Genomic DNA, 15,748 nt, shown 5'->3' on the forward strand with positions numbered 1-15,748 from the left:
TCTCTATCTGCATCAGCAAAATCTTAAACCACCATGCATCTTAATTTAGGGTGTGCTGGCAGCAGCCAGGAGATACCTCTCTGTACTGTGGCTGCATGAAACACTTAGGGACTAGGAAATTGTTTTTGGCTTTGTTTTTGTGTGCTTTGAAGGTTTTTTTTTAATTAATGCTTTTTTAGGTCTTTGTGGAAATACATGTACAGCCATTGGATGCCATTTGTAGGCAGTTTTTTTTTTTTTGTCCCACCTTCCAGGTCCCAAATAACCACATAGAGATTTACTAACTATGAAACCTCAGCCAGTAGCTTAGGCTTGCTTCTAACTAAGTCTTATAAATTCAATTAACCCATTTTCTTTAATCAATGTTATTTTATGTGGCTTGGTTGCCTTTACTTTGTAATGCCCATGCTGCTTCCTCTGCATCTGACTGGTGACCTTGCCTTTCTTCTTCTCAGCATCCTCTGTGTCTAGCTGCCCCACCTATACCTCCTGTCTAGTTAATGGACACTTAGCTTTTTATTAAACCAATTAGAGGTCACCTTGGCAAAGACACATCTTCACAGTGTACAAAAGGATTATTCTACAACACCTTAAAGCTTGTACAGGTAGTGTATCTCTAGAATAATCTTCTTGGAAGAAATGACATGTGCCTTGAGTTTAGTTTCAATGAAATTACTCTTCCTTGTATGATGGGGTTTGTATCATACAAGGAAACTTTCTTTTCAAATTGTACTGGGCTTAAATATACCGGAAATAAACTGCCTATTATTAGACTCCCCCATGTCTAATCCAGGTTGGAAAAGACAATCTGCATTCGATTTTCATTCTTATCTCTTTGTGTAGTTTGCTTTTCTGTATGATACCTGCAGGAATCCTCTCAAGTATTTATTCTAATGATAATATTCAGACACTATTGGCATTTGGGCATTGAAGAACTAATGAATAATAAATATCACATTCTTTAAGGTTTGAGAATATCATCAATGTTGCTTCACTCATTAATTTCAAATTGATACAATTAGAGAGTCAACTACATAATAGAAATGCAAATATTGAGTTACTAAATTATTATAACTGGAATTTTGTGAACAAGCTTATGGAATACTATATTAAATGTATTAATTTAGCACTGTTTTCTTTCTTTTTTTCTTTTGAAGAGATCTCAGCAAGACTGAGCCTGAGACATGTTTTTTTTCAAGCCATCAAATTTTTTATCCACTTATCATATTAGGATATAATTACATTTTACAAGCTTGACAGAGAATATATGATTAATATCTAATGTTACATGTTCACCCAAGTACTACATGCCTCAAGCTCTATGGGGCACAGATTCACATAGGAACCCTGAACATTTCACTGCCTGAGGGGAGTGCCTCAAGTCCTCAGGAACTGAAAGACAAAGTGCCCAGAAGCAGCAAGGCTCAAACCTTAAAATCACTCTGACATGCCGTGTGGAGGTGGTGCATACCTCTAATCCCAGCACTTGGGAGGCAGAGCCAGGAGGATCTCTGTGAGTTCGAGGCCAGCCTGGTCTCCAGAGTGAGATCCAGGACAGGCACCAAAACTACATAGAGAAACCCTGTCTTGAAAAATTAAAATAATAATAATAACAATAATAATAACAACAACAACAATAAAAACACTCTGAAACATGTTTGTTAGAATGAAAATGCCAGGATATGCCACTGAAAGGGAAAGCTAAATGTAAGTGGAACAGTGATATCTACGACCTCTACTCCAGTGATTGACATTTAAAAATCTCCTTGAGTACCTAGATTTCACATAGGTATATAGTCAAGGACTAACATACGTATTTGCCATGATGATTCATGCAAAAATTTGCTTAATAAGAATATTTAATTGTTCCCAAATCCCAAAAAAGTTCACAGATACATGACCACTGTGACAAATTCATAAATGATATAAAAGCAAAAATGATGAATGGATGTTTGTAAGCATTTTTAACAAAATATTTTTAATGATTATTGGGAATTTCATCCAGTGAATCCTGATCCCATTCTCTTCACTATCAGGGACTATGGGGGTTCAGCCCCTTGATAGTCCCCTCCTAGGGCCCAGGAAGAATCTACAACCAGATAGCTGATAATTAATCTTTGATGAAAAGAAATGAATCTATGTACACGAAACTCCTTAGTCCATATACTTTATTATTCTGTGTCAGTTACAAGCTTATATTCTGCTCTCATATTTAGCTCATTTCTTGCCTGATTTCTCTCTACACTTATCTGCAGTCCCCTCTAGGTTCTATCTAATTCCTTCATCTAGTTCTGCCCCTTCTAGGTTCTCATCCATCTTGTTCTTTCCCATATCATCTCCTCTCCCATCTCCTTCTCTCTCCTCATCTCGTTCTTCTTCATCTTGTTCTTCCCCATCTGGCTCTTCCTCATTTTCCATCTCGTTCCTCTAGTACTCTCTTCTAGCCTTTCAATCTAGTTCTTCCCCATCTCAGTTTGTTCCTCTCAAGTTCTTACCTATCTAGTTCTTCCATTCTCTTTTCTCTTCTCCATCCTCCAGTGCCCTGGAATTCCTGGTATATATACACTTACAAGCAGTATTCTTTTCACAGTGTAAAGCCAGGCTTCCAGGGTCAAATGGAGGGGTGATAAGAATCACATAGAGGGCTGGAAAGATGGTTCTTCCAGAGGTCCTGAGTTCAATTCCCAGCAACCACATGGTGGCTCACAGCCATCTACAATGAGATCTGGTGTCCTCTTCTGGCCTGCAGGGATACATGCAGGCAGAACACTGTATACATAATTAATAAATAAATAAAAAATAAAGCCTAGGGTGGTGGTCAAGGATCACATTTAAAAAAAAAAAGAATCACATAGAAAGGCAATAACTGTTAATTATCATTTGCAACCCCAAAGGGAAGTGACCAATGGGGAAATGAATTAACTAAAAGCTAAATTCAGGTAATATCTAAGAAGAGAAATCTTATGTGCTCAACTATAGTCTTAAACTTGATTAGTAGAAAATGTTAAGAATCTATAAGTTGCTGCATCAATGGGAGAAAATAAAACTGTCTTCTTTTTTCCTGTGGCTCATATCTGTCCAAGCTATCTGCCATTTTTCTGCAGGGTGGGGGAAAAGTGTGCTCAGTCGCTAGGCAACCTGTGTAGAGCTAGATGCCTCTGGTGACAGGTAAAGGGAGATCTGAAACTAGAGGTAAGGTTTGGGAAAGGAGGAAGTAAAGCTTAATTGGCACATCCACCAGGCCTTCTCAAACAGGTAGTCTGGATGCTTAAGTCTGTTCTTAGAGAATAGAGAGGTATCTCTGATAAGCTACTTTCCTCCATCTGGGGATGGACCTCACCGGATGCTGCCAGTGATGATAATTACAGGGAGGCTTGAACTGGGGTTCTGGCTGAGCATAGCTGTCAGCACAGAAAGTTATCTAAACATTCCTAGAAGTGGTTAGGTAAAGAGTTGAAGGTCTATAAAGTTAGTGAGGCTGTAAGAAAGGAGGGTCCGAGCTAAATTTTGTAAAGCTATTGCTTAACGTCCACTTGACCTAGGCGGTGTCTCCTTGTGGAATTTGTCTTAAATCAGGAGACCTTCATGTGGACTGTTATTACTGCTAGTCCTTGAAAGTGGCTAAGGGAGATATTTGATTCCAGAAAAAGCCTTTCCTGAGGCTGTTCTCCAAATACCTGGAATGTTTTTGTCCCAAGAGTGATCAGTCCACACTGTTAGCCCTTCTTAGGGAAAAGTCAATTAGGAAAACTCTGAAGGCACACATGATTTTCATAACAGAAGACAGCTGATATGTAACAAGCCAAATAACACCAAAAAATCCTTGGAATTTGGCTTCTTCTGGAGAAATTCCCTGATCCCTCCAAGTAGTGACTTTGCCATAACCAGCTGAGTTCTTATGATATATTCCTGCGGCCTGCAGCACTTCACATTCCTCCCAGGTCCATTTGCCTATACTTGTCCCCCCAGATTCCTCCAAATGCACTAAATGCAATTTGTGTTTTCCATATACAAATTGGAGCATGGTCAAATTCCCAGTGGCCAGCCCCTTAAAAATAACTGAGTGCTTTCCCATCCCCCTGACAGAAGCTAACAATTGTAAGAATTTTTACCACAATTTTTAAGGACTCCCCTCAATGGCTTTCTGTCTAGTCTTTTTTATTTTTTGCATGGCGCAGGAAGTTGATGCAGAAGCCATCAATGTCTCTCATCCTCAAAATCCGGAGTCATTGATAACACTGTGACAGATGTTTCCTTGCCCATGACAGCAAGCAGCAGCAAAGATCATGAACTTCCACATGATTTTCCATGGTTGCAAGGACCCCAGACAACAATATGGTCTCAACTTCAACAAATGTCTATAACATACAAATATGTACCAGGTAATTCCAGATCTTATGAATTATTTTTAAGAGACAAAACTAATATTTTCTATACATAAAGAAATATTCAGCTGGACATGGTGGTTCATGTCTTTAAGCCCAGCACTGCCAAGGCAGAGGCAGGCAGAGCCCTGTGACTTTGAGGCAAACCTGATCTACATAGTATATTTTGAGACAACCAGAGCTACATAGTGAGACCCTGTCTCAAAAAGTAAACAAAAATATTCAAAACTTTCTTATGCTTCCCTTGCACACCACCATCAAGAGCAACAAAGAATAGGCCAATGATTGCATCAGCTCTAATCCACACTGAGCTTAGATACTGTGCATGCTTTTGAGGAGAGGTTGTTTAAAGCTCTGGGGTTCTGCCATGCCCAGATTAGCAATATCTGGGAAATTAATATGAATCAGTTTCCTGATGGTCTTCAGCTCTGTTGGAAGAGAGTTGCCTAGCAACTTTCCAGATCCCTACTGCTGTCTCTCATAACATTTATCTTCTTTCTCTCTATTCTCTTTCTCAGCACTGTAGCAGGCTTTTTTAAACCATCAACCATCTCCCAAATCATGACATGAAGACTTAATATTAGTTATGAATGCTCAGCCTAGCTTAGGCTTGTTACTTGCTAGCCCTCATAACTTAACCTGTTTCTCTTCATCTATCTTTAGCCTAGGGGCTTTTTATCTTTTCTATGTGTCTTACTTTTCCCCTTCTTCCATGTCTGTCTGTTTTGTGGCTGCCTGGCTATCTAGCCCCAGGAGCCTCCCTCTCTTTCTCCCTTGTTCTTTTCATTCCTCCTCTTCCCCCCTCCTCCTATTGATTCTCTCTGCTTGCAAGACCTGCCTATCCCTCTAATGCCTAGCTATTGGCCATTAGGCTTTTTACTAGAACAATCAGCTGCCTTAGGCAGGCAAGGTGAAACAGCGGCACATCTTTACATAATCAAACAAATGCAGTGTAAGCAAATATAACAAGCCTTACATCATTAAACAAATGTAGCAGAAACAAATGTAACACACTTTTACACAGGTAAAGTAATATTCCACAGCATAAGGAAATCTAACACATCTTTGCCCAGTTAAAATAATATTCCACAACACAGCACCTATACACATACATAGACACCACACACACACACACACACACACACACACACACACACACACACACACGTTTTTCAAGATAGGGTTTCTCTGGGTATCCTGGAACTTGCTCTGTAGACCAACTCAAACTCAAAGAGACATGCTTGCCTCTGGCTACAGAGTTCTGGAATTAAAGGCCTGTGCCATCACCACCTGGCATATTTTTTTATTTATTCTTCTCATACAATGCATCCTAATCACAGTTTCCCATCTCCTTACTCCTCCCAGCCCCCATCTCCCCTCTCCACCAGATCCACTGCTCCTCTGATTCTCTACAGAAAAGGGCAGGCTTCCCAGGGATATCAACTAAACATGGCATGAAAAGACTCAATAAGCCTAGGCACAAACCCTCATAGCAAGGCTGGGTGAGGTAACCCAGTAAAAGGAAAAAGATCCCAAGAGCAGACAATAGGGTCAAAGACATCCCTACTCCCTGTGTTAGGAGTCCCACAAAAATGCCAAGCTAACAACCAAAACTAATATGCAGAGGACCTAATGCAGAGCCATGCAGACCTCGTGATTGCTGCTTCAGGCTCTGTGAGCCCCTATGAGCCATTCTTAGTTGATTTTATGGGCCATGTTTTCCTCCTGGTGTTCTCGGCCCATCTGGTTCCTACATTTCTTCCTCTCCCTATTCTTCAGGGTTTCCTGAGCTCTAGCGGGAGGATCCCAGTGGAGGTCTCCAGTTTGGGCTCTGCCTAATGTTTGGCTATGGGGGCTGGTGGCCACGTGAGAGGAGCATCAGGTGGCCATTAAGTTTCAAGAGATTAGTGCACCAGGAAGGAAGGCACTGATGGGTGAATCTTGGCTAGGCAAGGCCCTGAGGGCTTTGGCTCTGGACTGTCTCTTGCTACTGCTGTGCCTTTACCTGTTTGCTGCTTTTCTCTGGTCTGCCATTTTTCTCTGGTATCTGGCATGGTGTAAATGGGTGTATGGAGAGCCCCACTGCCTTTAATGTAGTGTGATTGGAAATATTCTGCTCTACTTGGCATGTTTCCTATGGATTATTATGAAGATGACTTCCTCTTAAGTTGTACTATTTAACTGAAGCAGTGATTTTATACTATAATAGTTTTAGTTTAAAAGGGATTTGATGATTAAGAGTTTTTGATAAATATAGTAAGGAACTATGATAGGGGTTAGCTTAGTAGGAAAATTAATATAGGTAAAGGTAGGATTAGTGTTGCCCCACCCAGACAAACAGGGGCTGCAGAGGATAGAAAATAAGAACAAGGAAGTGTCACACAGCTAGGGCACAAGAGTTTAACTTGAAGAGCTATATAGACTGTGGTTTTGGTTAGGGATTAAGAAAAACAATTGTGTCTCAGGAGCCAGGTTCTCTCAAGTTCATTTAATCTTGATGAATGTGTTCATGAGTTTCAGTGTGCATCATAGCTGAAACAAAGCTTTCAATAATAACTTCATGTAACTAAAAAACAAAGAATTGGATGGCTAGTTAAGATAATTGGGCAGAACTCTAAAAACTATGAAAACTGAAACTAGTAACCTGTTTCCCAGGCAATGACAAAAACTCCTCCCTATGTAAATGGTCGCGGCTGAAAGGATCTTGGTTTTGGGAGAAGTCTAAAAGATAAGTGTTTAACTGAATGTGAGTTTCTCAGAAAGTGAAGAAATATGTGACTAAGAAATGTACTAAGGTTGACTTGTTCCAGAAAAATATCATTTTACATTGATCATATAGTAACTGTGTACCTTTTGATTATGGGGGAAATCCTCTTTGTGATCAACTTGGTGTGGTGACATTAAGCAGGGTGGCTAAAACCAAAGAGCAGATGGGAAGCACTTATCCCTCAGGAAAGAAGTCTGTGTGGTTTTTTTCTCACTAACTCTGCATCTCATGCCCAGGGTCTTTGATCTGCAGAAGGCTGGTCCCTCTGCAGTGGGTCTCTGCATCTGCTCCCATTGGCCACTGGAGGAAGCCTCTCTGATGATGATTTGTATCAGTATCTTTCTTATTTGTCATTTGATGAGATGGGAATCTCTAGGGAGTCAGTGCTATGTACTGACGGAAGCCAAGACAAGGTTCCCTCCTCTTCTTACCTGCAGATGGAGTCACAGATGCTGTAGTTGGAGCCCAGCAATGTGCCTCTCTAGTGGGGCCTGTGAAGTCCTAAAATGAGAGGAAGAACAAGAACAAACCAACATTGTTTCTGATGCCTAGTGCTTATATACTCTAAGTGCTTCCTCTGAGTGAGACAGCTATTAAAATCATAAACACCTATAAATTGTAAAGGATGCTGGGAAGGGAAAAACTAGAAGGAAGGAGGATGAAAATTAGATTGAAGATCCTTCTTTGGGTGTTCCAGGGAAGTTTCAGATTGGTATCTCATCAACTGAGACATAGGATGAGCAACGATGGAACAGCGCAATGGGGAAAAGAACTTACATCAGGTCACCAGATCTCTACAGGGCTGGGTAAGTGGTTGAGGCAAGATGCAATGGGTCATACAGGTCTTTGAAGGTCATAGTCACTGGTCCTAGATCACTGACCCAGGCAAAAAGGGAAGGAGGCACCATTGTTAGATAACAGGGAAACTGACCTAAGAGGAAGCACCTGGGCTTCAGACATTCACAAGTCTGGCCCACTTGTGGCAATGGTGGTCACTGTGTCTGGGATGGTGAGGGCTGATGAATGTCACCAAGCAGGCTGGTGAAGAGGGAGAGCATCACCAAAGGGGTTCCCTGTAGAAATCTGGCCTGGCCTGTCTCCTAGCCATGCAAAAGAAGCTGTGCCAGACAATACAGGGAGGAAGGTGATGGAGGGGGTGGACAAGGCTAGAAGCTAGTGAGCCCCATGGCTGCTCAAGCTGGGTAGTGGAGGGAGCTGAGGGAACACACATTTCTAGACTCCCCCTATGCCTGTGCTCAGGCAAGAACACCACGTGCACAGAGAAGGGGGTTCCAAGATTCGAACTTGCCTGTTACTGTTGGGAGCCAGTTTGGATGGGAATGTGGCCTGTGCTCTGGGCATCAGTAGTCTTGTGCTGACTGATGCAGGATTGTGGAGCCCTTGAACTAGAAGTTGGTAAGCCTGTGGTCTGAGCTGCCTTGGAAGCTCAGCTGGAGGAAACAGAGGCAATCTATGAGGCTCACTCCTAGAAAGGGATGAGCTTATGTTTGACCTGACCCAGACTCCTAAGAGTTTCTTTATCTGTCCAGCTGGAGATTCTGCAGAGGGGCAAGGGAGGCCAACTAGACACTTCTGTGCTACAGTCCCCTGAGGGGGCACAGGGGCTCTTCTCATCACTCTAATTTTCTTTAGCTTTTCAGATAAGGGCTCAAGTGTAAAATGCTTTGTCAGCATCAGAGCACAGAGTAGAGCATCAGAGCCCCAGAGCAGCATCTTCTGCTGTAAAAGCCCCTGCACTGCAGTTTCTGGGCTCCTGAGGGCTGAGGAAGATTTCATTTTTCTGCTCTTTACTACTGTCCTACTTGGAAGGGTCTCTCAATCTTTTGTTGTACCCATTTCGAGAAACTCCCAGAGACCACCAAGGAGCTGGTTTCCAATGCAAGCACATCAGGGTCCTTTTATTCAGGTTCAACCTGGGCCACTGCATGGCAGATGGAAGAAAATGTGGCGATGGCCATGAGCACGGGTGTGGAGGGTTTTTATAGGGAAAAACCACAAGCCAGGAATTGGCAACTTGGGATTGGGTAGAAGGGGCTAGGTGATTTTTTGAAACTATTGGTCTAGACTTTTGGCAGGGAACCACAACCCACTGAACAGGATTATCTGGATTGCTCAGCAGGATTATCTAGATATCTCCAAGGGCCATAAACCTCAGACAGGATCCTGTTAAGCTTTCCTGTATAAACAGCAGACAGGATGTCTGCAGGAGGATACTGCTCTGTATCCATTCGAGTTATCATGGCATATTCCTGGGTCTGTAAAGTTAAGTCTAGGCCTTCACACCCTCTTATGAAATATTGTCCAATGCCTATAAATACATATACACAGCCACATTATTCCACTTGTCCTAACAGTCCCCTTCTCTTTAAAACTTGTGACAATTTTGGGGATCAGCTGCTGAACTATTCCTCCCAATCACTCCCACTACCTCTCAGACTGCACTTCCCCTATCATTTTTATAAAGGTTGAAAAACACAAAAGGACACCCACATCTTAAGCCTTAGAAGTCAACTCCCAAAGGAAAAATTTTCCCCTTTGAATAGTTAGTACTGAAGATGAGAGCCAGGAGCTCAGCAATTGCTGACTGAAAGGCAAAAGTCTCCACCTCCTCTTGTGTCAAGCAAGAATGAAAGGATCGTGTATTACCATGGACCACAATGCCTTTACATTTTAAAATGTAAAAGTGCATCTCTTACAATTAAGTCCCTATTCAGAGGAATAGTTCACAGTGATTTGAAGATTCAAGTGAGAAGAACTACCACTTTTTTAAAAAGACCTTGAAGCTACAGTGAGAAGAAAAATCAGGATTGGAAAAATTCACAAAAATTCAACAAATGGAAAGTCAGAATTTCTGAATGGTATATTAGAGTTCAGCTACATGGGTCAGAAGCTGTCAATCACTTTGGAAAAATTACTGAATGAGAGTTAAGTAGATTAAGAACCTCCATGGGACCTCTGTTAACTTACAAATAGGAAATTGATTAATTAGAAATCTTTCTTTTAGGTGAAGAACAAACTTTAACAGAAAAGCAGCCATTTTTGTGTGGTTCTCCACGTGGACATAAGCCCTTTGAAAGAATGTGCTCTTCCATCCAGCAGAATAAGAAAACCCAAGGGCACAGTAGTGGAGGTGTTCAAGGAGCAACAAAATCAGGACAAAGAGTCTATGAGGTCAAAGCTCCCTTCATGGTTGCTCACTTGGCACATGTGCATAGGCCTGAACACAAGTAAATGGTGGCCCCAGCCACCCCAGTCACTGCAGAGTGTGCATGGGGAGCAGCCACACAGGGAGGGCACCCCACTCTACACCCTCCCACTGCTATGCATCTGGGCAAATCAATCTGAGCTCTCTGGTGGGGAGGAGCCTATGAATCTTTCTGCACCCGCCCCCTCTCAAGTTTTCTTCCTTTCCGCTAGGAGAGCATAGAAAAGATCTGAAGGGCTGGAGAGATGGCTCAGAGGTCAAGAGCACTGGCTGCTCTTCCAGAGGTCCTGAGTTCAATTCCCTGCAACCACACGGTGACTCACAACCATCTATAGTTTGATCTGGTGCCCTCTTCTGGCCTGCAATCAGAATACTGTATATATTATAAATAAATAAATAAATAAATAAATAAATAAATAAATAAATAAATAAATGTTAAATAAATGTTAAATAAATGTTAAATAAATGTTAAATAAATGTTAAATAAATGTTAAATAAATGTGAAAAAGGAAAGCGCAGTGGGTTCAAGCATGCCTGCCAACTCATGGACAACTCCACCGAACCAAGCCCCTTAGGAAAGGCTTCCAGGACAGGTGGTAGACCAGACTCTCTGGCTGTGCTGAGTCACCCACAAAGCAACCCGCCACCACGCAGATGCTCGGGACCCTGCAACAGTGTATGAAAGCCGAAGGTCAACATGTCTGCATTCAGGGTTTGTGGCTCCCACATGTGGCCGCCAATTACCAGCCTAGCCCCTGCCTTGCACACTGTGGATCCAGGGCCCGCCAGACTTGCAGCGGGCTGACTCCAAGGTCAGCCAGGGGCAGTTGCCAGGGCCTTTAGGACCTATGCAAATAGGGGCAGATTCCAGAGCTGCCAGTGGCAGGAAGCCCAGGCTTCCATTGGCAGGGAAGCATGGTAGCAGGAGAGAGCAGGGCGCTTCTGCACACCAAAGGGGAGGTGCACCATAGTGACTGCAGAGAGCACCCCGTAATGTATGGGGTCCTCACTTAATAAGACAAAGCACAAATTGGACCCTCCATCAGATCCTTCTGCTTTAAAGGAATAGGATCTCACAGCTGCCTCTGCCCACCCCCTTGACATCCTGACGTCAGGGACACACGTAGTCAAGGAGGCGGGCCTGAGCTGGAGAAGGGGCCTGGATTGGCAGACTCTCTGGCGGCTGAAAGAGAAGCCAACGCCATACTTGAGTTTCTTCCAGCAGTTTCCCATCAGGTCCTGGAGCCAAGGTAAGGGAGAACCCAGGCCTCAGCCTTTTCCTGCTCAGGGATGTGGAAGGACAGCCAGGAGCTAGGGGTGGTGCTGGCCAGTTTAGCGGTTTGTTCCAGGAGCTGTGGACTGCATTTGGGGGAGGGGAGGGGGGGAGAGGAATGTAACAGTGAAGAGGAAACTCCATTTCCTGTCCTTTGAAATTAGAAAGGGGCTGGAGTGTAGCTCAGTTAGGTGAGTGCTTGCTTAGCATTCACAGAGCCCTGGATTTGATCCCCAGATCCAGGACATGGTGGTGCATACCTGCAATACCAGCACGTGATAGCTGAAGGCAGCAAGAGCAGTTCAAGGTCATCTTTAGGTACATATGAAATGAGAGGTCACTGTGGGCTACATCTTGTCTAAAAAAAAGTGAGCAGAAAAGAAAAAATAATTGGCCTTTCTAAATCAGGGCCACACTCTGGTTGTCTTAGCTCTAGGCCTGTCCCTTCACTTCAGCCCCTCTGAGGCCCAAGGGTTCCCTCTTCCCCTTATACCCAGGCCCACACTAGGGTCATGTTCAACCCCTAGACCCAGGCTGCCAGCCTTCCAGACTCCCCATTGGGAGATCACAGGGAGCTGTGGAGGGGGAAAAGTTTCTTTAGTCAGAGAGCCTCCAAAGGCATCTAGTTTCCGTCAGTGTAAAAAGGCCGTAAAATGACAAGGTGTGGAGACACAGAGAACAGGCATACAAGAACGAAGGGAGAAGGAACATCATCAGATCATATACACCGGTCAGGCCTGCCGCCTCCACCCCCGTCCTTGTGATAGAGAGACAGATGTCTCTCAGCCTAGGAGCTTCTTGCGCTTGGCTTAAGCAGAGATCAGTCAGAGCTGTCAGTAAGACCCTGTGCACCCCTGCCACTCTGACCCCCCTTGACAAGTCCGTCTGCAGAGGCTCCCTCCCTGGGACCCGGATATCTGGGCCCAGCACAGACCAGAAGAATGCAGAAGTCAGCTAGAAGAGCAAACTTTTGGACTTCTGCTCATTGACCTTGGCAGAGAAGGTAATGAGCAGAAAGCAGGCAGACAGTACAGCCCTGTCCCCATATGGTCACAAAACTGCCCTAAATAAGAATATTGTTCCCATAGCCAGGCCTAGAAACAGAGAGAAGGCTGTGATGACTCCCACCACCTGAGAGTCATTTTCTTTTAGCACTCTAAGTATAATTTCGCATGCTCTCCTCTCTGTAGAAATGTTGGCAAGACCTGTTTGGATTTTTTCCTGCGGTATGACATTGTCCACAACACACATAACATGGTTGTAGTGTCTGCAGGTTGTGCTTTTTACACCTTGATGTGAAAAGTGAACAAGAGTTCCAGTCTTTGTTCCAGAGACAGAAACTTGGAGAAGAACAAGGAAAATGGCTGTGTCTCCTGTAAATGAGCACCAGGTCAGTGTTGTCTCCGTATATTTCCTTGAAAATTATTTTGATATTGAAGTTATGAAGGCCTTTAGTACTCTGCCTTGGACAATGTCATCAGATGTGTTCATTTCTAAGACTTTTTTTTTCTCTGATTATCAAGATTGTCTTTAAATCATGTCACAGCCTTGTTCTGTTTTATATTCTCTCCATTACTACTGTGAGGCAAATATTTTTCATAGACTTAAGACCTGCAGTTGTGAAAGAGTCCATTGTGAATGATGTTCAATGACATATATTGCTGCCCTACAGTTCCTACAGAGAATGGATCTGTGCCCTTATATATTAGTGATGAAGGAAAGTCTGATGTGCCACAAAGGTTACACTTCAGGGATGGTCAGGTTTCCAGAACCAAGATTATGAATGTGGCCATGCAAATACATGGAACTGTTTCCTTGTATCACAGAACAATTTATTGAGAAGTAGACTTAGAAGAGACTCACTGTCTGAATCCTAATACTAAATGTTTCAGCAGTATAGAGTGGGCAGGTGATAGATGGAATGGTCTGCCTTGCTCTTGCCATGAAACTGATGTTTCTGTGAAGAGATGCAGATTGCAGTATACTGTTTTTTCTCATTGGCATTTGATATCATTCAGTGATGATGTGCCTCTAGGTGTTTGGTTTTTTTCTATTTCAGCTTTTTAATTCTGATTTATATTTTCCTCACATACAACACATCCCAACCAACTGTGGTTCCCCTCCTGCCACTTCTCCCAGTTTCTTCCCACACTTCCCCACTTCCCCCTCTCTACTCCTCCGGTTCCTTTCAGAAAAGAACATGCCTTGTGCTCTGAGGGAGGGACCTCATGGGGATCTCCAATTTGGACTCTCTCTCTATCTAGTGTTTGGCTGTGGATCTCTGTATCTGTTCCCATAAACTGCCAGAAGAAGCTTTTCAGATGAGAATTAGGCTAGGCACTGATCCGTGAGTATAACAGAATATCATTTGGATCATTTGGAACACATGTTATTTTGTTTGGTTGGTTTTTGTTTTTGTTTTTGTTTTTGTTTTTCTATTGCAGGTCTCTAGGCTTTCCAGCCTCTGCTTCCTGGTCTTCCTGGCAGTGTTGGACATGGACTCCCTTTTGTACAATGGGCCTCAAATTAGACCAATCACTGGCTGCCCACTCCCAAAAATTCTGCACTTCCATTGTCCCTGCATATCTTGCAGTCAGTATAGACTGTAGGTTTTGTGGCTGGGTTGGTGTCCCAGTCTCAACACTGGAAGGTGTCTGGTTAAAGAATATGGCCAGTTCAGACTCTATTTCCTCCATTACTAGGAGTCTTCCCTAGGGTCACTCTCATAGTATTCTGGAAGTTTCTACTGCACTAGGATTCCACGTAGCCCCCCAATGCTCTCCAATTTCATTAGCCTCTCCCCTGTACTCTCTTCCTCCATCCCTCCCCTACCATTTGATCCCTCCTAATCAATCTGGATAATCGATTTCCCCTTCCCAGGGAGATCCATACATCCAGCTTGAGCCCAATTTGTTACTTATCCTCTCTGGGTGTGTGGGTTGTAGCATTCTTAACCTTTATTAAAGCTAACTTCTAAGTGAGTATATACCGTGTTTGCTATATGGGTTACCTCACTCAGGATAATTTCTTCTAGTTGCATCCATTTACCTGCAGATTTCATGATGTGATTATTTGCAATAGCTGAGTAATACTCCATTGTGTAAATGCCCCACCTTTCCTTTATTCATTCTTTGGCTGAAGGACATCAGTTACCAGTTTCTGACTATTGTGAGTAATGCAGCTATGAGCATAGTTGGGCAAGTGCCCTTGAGGTAGGATGGAGCACCCTTTGGGTATATACACAAAGGTATTATAGCTGGGTCTTGAGGTAGATCATGTCTCAGTTACCACCTGCCCCTAGTCCACTGGCAAAATCTATTCTATTTTCCCTGTGCAGGGCAATCCCTGCATGGGAATTCTTTTATCCATGTGTTGACTTCTCCTGGTGATCCTTGCTTCTTTTGTTCCTGTGTACTTACCTCCTTTTTTTATTTCCATAATTCCTTCAGTTTGGTTTTCTTTATTGTTTCTATTTCCATATTTATGTTTGAAAAGTTTTATTCATTTCCTTCAACTGTTCTATTCTTGTCTTTCTTTAAGGGATTCATTATTTTTCTCCATGTTTTTGTTTGTGTTTTTCTTGATTTCTTTAAGGGATTTATTTATGTTCTCTTTAAGGGCTTCTATTATCTTCATAAACCTGGTTTTAATGTCTTTATTTGTTGTGCTTCGGTTGTATTGGGATATTCAAGACTTGTAGTAAGATAGCTGGGCTCTGGTGGTGACGTTGCCTTGGCTGTTGTTGATTGTGCTCTTGGGCTGGCATCTAGGCATCTGGGTTTGTGGTGATTATAGGTGCAGGTGTCAGTTTCTGAGTTTATCTTTGTTGGATGGGTGTTTTTTGGTTTCTGTATTATCTGGTCTCCAGGTTGATGTGGCTTGTGATTGAGCATGTGTCCTTCATCCATGTTGAGGGCTGGATTTCTGGTGGCTGGGGAGGCGTCTGGTCAAGCAGGGTTTCACCTGAGTTGGAGGTTCAGACTCGGTGATGAGGTGTTGTGGGTGAATTGGAAATGGGAAGTGCACTTAGTGTATGAGAGGAATATTGTTGGCGTGTGACCTACTTGGTCTTGTGGTGACCAGCATGGCTTCTGGTC

This window comes from Peromyscus eremicus, unplaced genomic scaffold, assembly GCF_949786415.1.
Source record: "Peromyscus eremicus unplaced genomic scaffold, PerEre_H2_v1 PerEre#2#chr22_unloc_1, whole genome shotgun sequence".
NCBI lineage: Eukaryota > Metazoa > Chordata > Mammalia > Rodentia > Cricetidae > Peromyscus > Peromyscus eremicus.